The sequence below is a fragment of the Camelus bactrianus genome, chromosome X, assembly GCF_048773025.1.
Source record: "Camelus bactrianus isolate YW-2024 breed Bactrian camel chromosome X, ASM4877302v1, whole genome shotgun sequence".
Lineage (NCBI taxonomy): Eukaryota > Metazoa > Chordata > Mammalia > Artiodactyla > Camelidae > Camelus > Camelus bactrianus.
The window spans coordinates 78,104,248-78,110,967 of record NC_133575.1 but is presented as its reverse complement, the minus strand read 5'-3'; the positions used below and the strand labels follow the sequence as shown (position 1 = coordinate 78,110,967).

The following is a 6,720-nucleotide window of genomic DNA, read 5'->3' as shown; positions in this document are numbered from 1 at the left end:
TTGGTCTTGAATTCTTGAAAGGATCAAAACTCTGAATCCATCAGAAAACTAAGATATGATTCAAAGATGCTTATAGAGGCATACGGAGCACTGCTAGGCCACATGGGCTTTAGTGTGTCCTTTTTGCTTTAATTCAAGGTATTTAAAGTAGCAAAGGAGGAAAAGGAGATACAAATAGCAATTTGCCTTAATTTAAGACAACTTTAAAGAAACAAGAGGTCAAAAATACCTGAGTGCAATTTAATTCTCAAACCTGCATGAATATGGGAAATTTATAGAGGATTTCATCAAAAGTACACATGTGTAAAGCTGGTCAATTGATAAAGAAATGATTTCTAAATTACTTGAAACAAAATGTTGAAGGATGAACAAAATAGAGTATGTATTTTCTGCTGATTTTTCCATATGATATTGCTTTGTCCATTTTACTAGATCCTGACCAATGAAAAGTTGGACAATGAAACAGCATAATGTCTGTCCCTTCCCCTATTTTCAATAGCCAACTACTGAACTGTTCATCTCTCCCCTCCACTGTGATTCAAGCTAGGCCCCATTGTTGTTTTAAAGTTACAAATGAGTCATTCTCAATCCCATTAAAATCCAACCCAAGCATTATCTGACTGCTCCTTCTTGTCTCCATTTCCCCAACAGGAGTACTTTCCATGTATAAATCTCTATAAACTGCCATGGCCTCTTTCCATTCCTATTCTACGTAGTGGAATTTCATTCCTGACATAACCTGAGGCTCTATGTTACATAAAAGAAGCCTACAGGATCCTGCCCCTATGTGAGAGGAACAAGGACAAAGAATACAAGAACATTAACCTTTAGAGAATGTTTTCCATGTTGCAGACACGATGCTAACAGATAGTGCGGTGCCAAATGGTGCCTGCCGAGGCCCTGTGAACCCCAAACTTCCAGCCCTTAGGCATCTGCCTGCTCTTCTTTGGAAGATAAAGTACATTCTTTCCTGACATGTGTTTGCCCTACCAGAATTAATAGCCCTGGGAAATGGTTAAGCTCACAATAGCTCAGACTGACTTGTCTCAGCCCACATTTCCTTCTTATCAGAGTCATAAATCCCACTACCTTGCCATACACCAAAGCCCCTTACCTCACTTATAGCCAATCAAAAACCTGTCTCCTTATCCCTTTGTGTTCACAAACCTTTTCCCAATAAAAGAACCGGCATCCTCACCCCGGAGCTCACACGGGCACCTGTCGTCTGTGTAGCTTGTTATTGTCTATAGCAGCATATCTATTAAACTTTTCTTTGTCTCTTAAACTTGTCTTTGTTTTTGGTAAATTCTTTCACTGCCCATGACACCACCCGCCGTGTTCTCCAACAGATAGCTATTATCCCATTCAATCCTTAAAACAATCCTTGTAGCAGTGTTATCATTTTACAAATAAGAAAACTGAAGTTTCAACTCAATTTTATTCAACTGCAAATCCCATACTATTCAATGCATCCAAAACACTTATTTGACTGATTGAACTGAAAACATACTCAGTAGGTTGTGGAAAGTAACAAGTTCGGTAGGTTTGACAATATCTTTCCAAACAGGAACAGAGCTCAAATGAGATAGTCATTTAATGCAGGAAGTAAAGTTCAATTGAATTTTTTAATAAAGAAAAAAATCTCTACAGGTGGCTGCTGGCTTGACCATTTTGAGGAACTTGACCAATTGATGTAATCGGTTTGCTAGCTTTTCACTGTATTGAAATATCCAATTGGTGGTTTTGTTATCATTTACATTTACTGTGAAAGTCCAAATGAAAAGTGTGTGATAGTAAATGAAAGGTGACTGACTAGGTTCCAAGCAGCATGAGAGCAAAATCTTGTGGTCCTAGTGGTTCATAAGTTGCATGTAAGTGAATAAGTTAAAGATTTGGCAGACAAGAACTTAACAATTCTACAGTAAGAAATAGGAAAAAGAAAGACAAAAGAAATGCTCATGTTATATTCTTATTTTGTGAGGTTCTTATATAAGCATTGCATATAGTCTTGAGTTTCACATGCTGAGAAATCGGGGAGGCTACAGAGAAGAGTAACAAGAACTAGAGTAAGGGAAAAAAGCGAGTTTAAAGAAATTGATTTTATAATTTATTCCTATTAAATATTATGTCATACTCTTATATAAGGCTCAAAGCACTTAGAATCGACCCCTGAGTAATGTGGGAGTCAGGGGTGCTGACCCTCCCATGCAGTTGAAAATCCACGTATAAATTTTGACTCTCTCAAAATTTAACTACTAACAGCCTACTGTTGACTGGAAGCCTTACCAATAACATAAACAGTCAATTAACACATATTTTGTATGTTATATATGTATCTACATATATTTTATGCATTCACAACATACCTAACTTTTTCTTAATTCTTTTCAATATTTCTAGGCTATGCAGTTTGTCTGAGTTTTTTCAAATTGTTGAAAATCTCAAAAAGTTTTCCAAAATATTTATTGAAAAAAATCTCATGTAAGTGGACTCGTGGTTTAAACCTCTATTGATCAAGAGTCAACATTACTTAGAAACATCTAATGTTACAAAATTGACAATAAAAAATATGAATATTAAAAAAAATGAAGTGGCAAAAGGAGTCAAAAATGCTAGGTACTATGATAGGTCATTTACATATGTTAGTTTATTTAATATTCACATTTAATTTGTAGTTTTTTCCCTTTTGAAAAATGAAAAAAATTAAGTCCTAGAGAAGGTAAATGATTTGCCCCAAGTTACACATCTAAAAATATAGCAGAATAAGGACTCAGATTCTGAATTCTTTAATGTTTGGATATTTGAAAGTACTGGAGCATAAAGAATGCATAGATCTAAGAGACAAAGAGGGAAGTGACTGGTTGAATATAAGGTAAGAGAAACTAGTAGGAACCAGATCACAAGGGTTTTAGATATGGAATTTTGATTGTATCTAAATGAAAGATAACCGAAGAGTTTTAAGATGGGAGGGGAATGTTTGGGTTCATGTCAGAAAGGTAAGTTTGGAAGTATCAGAAAGAAGTAAGCATATACAGAGGCATGACTGGAGGAGAAGTGATCTAATACAGTAACAAGTTCTGAGCACCTGAACTAAGGCAGTGTCGGTGGGAATGAAGAATAGATTAGAAACTAGACTGAAAAGTTATTTTAGAAGAATTAGTAGATTTTCATGACTATTCACATGTGAGTAGTGAGAGGGAGAAATCCATGAAGACTTCTAGCTTCTAAGTTGAGTTGCCACTAGGGTACTTACATAATACATACAGATTAATAAAAGACAAGTTTGTGTATGGACATACTGAGCTGACATTCAGACATGTTAAGGTTAAGTTGGCACTAGAAAATCCAGGTGAAGATTTCTAGCAGGCAGTTAGACATATAGGTTCACAGCTCAAGAGAGAAATATAAACTTGCTTTATGAATATGAAGCCAAGGATTTTTAGACAGTAGTCAAAATTGTAGAAATGGACAACATTGCTCAAGGAAAGCGTGTGACGTGAAAAGAGGACTGACAAGAAATCAGGCAGGACACTAAAGTATTAATGGCAGGTGGAGCGAGGGGAGAGAACACTGACCTATGATCTTCCATGTGACAAGCCCTTTGCCAGGTGCTTTACATATGCCATCAGTGCAGTAGAGTGGGGGACAAAAGTTAAGCAGAGACCCTGGAAGACAGAACTCGAAGAAGGAGGCAGTTGTTAACAAAGTCATATGTCAAAGAGCAATTAAGAAAAACATCCAATTGATTTGGCAGTCAGGAGATTATCGGTGGCCATGTTAGGGTAGTTGTGTGGAAGGAAGTGAGAAAGAGTTAGGAGCTAAAGTGTAGCAATTGTTGGAGATAACTTTTTTTTTTAATTTTCAAGAAAGCTCGGCAATAAGGGATGGCCTAGAGGAGATAGCAAGGTCCAATATGGCAGCCCTTATAATATAAGAAATATGCAAACGTTGGCACAGAAATTCCTATCTTTTGTCATTGTACCACTGGTCACATAAAGACATCATTGTGATTCTCTTGGGCCCCCTCTGAACTATTGACTTTAACAATTTGATCAGCTTCCAGCCAATACCATGATTTAATGTATTATCTTCAGCTTGGCCTTCCTTGATGATCCTTATTTATTTCTATTTACTTTTCTGCTTGAGTTAATTGGTCTCTGGTTCTTATCATCTGTCTGTACTGAGTCCATTTTGTATCATTATACACAGAACTGGAAATCCAGGTATTGGTTGCATTTTGAGCAGTCCAAATACTTCAGCATTTCCTTTCCAGCTCAGTGAAAGATTTCACAGTGACCCGTCACTGCTAAATAGTACCAATTGACCTAGTTTGCTAAACCCATATCGTAAACCTAGGAAAAAGATATTGGTTAGAATAATTATTTGGTTAGCTAGGTTTAGAAGTGTGATCTATGTTAAAACTTAATTTAAATTTAAAGCATCCCATTTTCTTCCATCTTCATTTCTTTCTGTCTTCCCTCCCATTACTCCTCCATTCCTCACAACTACTGGCAATTTGATGACAAATTTTGTGCATTTTACAAGCTATCTTCTTGCTGTCTGTTTTTCACTTCTCTTTCCTATGTGCTGGAGTCACCAAAGAAGACAGAAAGCAAATGTTTTTGCACTCATTATTTTTCTCTTGTCATTATCAAAATTACTATTATGTAAAAAAAGTAGGTTTTTTCCCTCAAGATTCTAATGCTGACTGGTTCTAGATGGACTGATCTTCCTAAAACTTAGATTTCTACCCCCATCACTACCCCATATGCTATTGTCTGTATATCTGTGAGTCTATGGATAAGGTTTTGCAAAATAATAATTAATGTGTGTTTTTCACATTTGACAAACAATGGTATTTATGCTTATTAAAGCTTTGCTTTTAACTTTTAATTAGTCTTTAAAATAATAATTATTATTTTCCTACTGCACACTCTACCATTGCTAGCTTTAGCAAAATAAAGAAATTTGGTAATTAGCATTCAGACTGCTAATGAAAATGTGAAAGTACTGAAGTTACAAATAGATCTAATGGTAATTACTGACTTTCTGTAATCTAATTCATATTTGTTGGCATCCTAGAAATAAATAAATTTGCTAGAGCAACCAGTTAAAATTGGAATGCTATGATTTAGAGGGTGAAAAAAGAAAAGTACTCTGTTGGTCAGTTGACATATTACATTGTCCATCACAAAGAACCATTGTTTTTAACCAGTGTCTATAACATTTCCCCATGAATTTTGCATTTCTAATTATCTCAATAGTTGTTACCAACATACTATAATTTTTTTCATAACAAATTTATTGTTAATCTTTTTTGTTTTAAACTGTATGTTGTTTATACCATTTAGAATAGAGTACAAATTTCAGAATATCAAATTACTGACAGGATGCTGTCATTACAAAAATGTTGGAAACCACTGGGCTAAAGCTTGGTGTGCACAAATTTCTGTTTTGAAACCTTACATAATTCTCTCAAGGGTGGTCCAAATCCAAATCAGATCACATCATAGAAGAGTCAATTTGTATACTCTGTGCTAGTTTCAGACTACCCACATTATTTCATCAACCAACAAGTGAATGAAAATAAAGATATATATATACATATATATGTATATATGTATATATATATGTTTATAAAATGAACAAGATTAGCAGGGTGATGCGATTGGTGAATGGTATTTCAAAACCACACGTATAAATCTTTTAAGACCACATGACCAGAAATTGCTTAGCCACATTACCATCCCTCATTTTAATACACCTATAAAATTCTTTAGCAGGTCCCCACTCACTATCTGCCTTAACCGTCTAGTGCCGGCAGATAGCTGGAGGGATTTTGCTTAGAGAAAAACAGGAAATCCATCATTTCAGGCGGTGAGAAAGAAAACATTTTCTTCTGTCCAGGGCAAGATTTTAAGTCTTTTGCACTTGCCTCACATCAGAAAGAAAATACACACTCGCAAGCAAGCTTTTAACTGAAAGGTTAGCTTTTCTGCAAAGTCTGAATTCTACCTGAATCACAGAAACTTCAAACAGTCTACGGGCACAGGCTTCAGAGATCTGGATAAAGTTGCAAGGCTATTAAAAAATGCTATGGGCTTTAGATTTTGACAGAGTTCAAAAGCTGATACTTTCATTTGAAAGTGTAATTTTCAAAGGAGAAAAAGAGATGGCTAAAAGAAAGTAAACAATTTTACTTCCCTTCACTGATTTTACCAAAAAGTGTTGGCTATATTTCAGAAGACTGAATATCTGTCACACGGCAAAAGCATTGTTTTAAATGGCATGTGATTAGGTGGCTACAAAAAAATGAAGGGCCTGTATCTTTTCAGTTCTTTTGTTTGTTTTTGGGGGGTGGGGGGAGATAATTAAGTTTATTATTATTTTTTAATGGAGGTACTGGGGATTGAACCCAGGACCTCACGCATGCAAAGCACACGCTCTACCACTGAGCTATGTCCTCCCCATCTATTCAGTATTATATGAACATACTTGAACATCAGCTGTGAGAGGACGGCCAAACAATTTCCTTCTATACGAGCTGCCTCTTCAACATTGGCATTAGTGTCTGATTAAAGCTTGGTGAAAAGTCACTGAGTTATTCTGCTTTCGTTCTTTATCTGAAGGACCAGAGGGCAGAAAGTTTTGATAAGGCTGTGGACCTAGAAGAGTTCTCACCAACTTCTCCTTCTCCCCAAGTGGTCCAGTCAGGTACAG

The 6,720-nt window shown here is 35.9% G+C and overlaps 1 non-coding gene across 1 annotated transcript; it reads right to left on the bottom strand.

Annotated features, from left to right (window-relative positions):
• Positions 1 to 6,394: 6,394 nt before the first annotated feature.
• Positions 6,395 to 6,467, bottom strand: TRNAA-UGC (transfer RNA alanine (anticodon UGC)). The gene has a single exon. It is a non-coding gene; the product is annotated as a tRNA-Ala (tRNA).
• Positions 6,468 to 6,720: the final 253 nt, after the last annotated feature.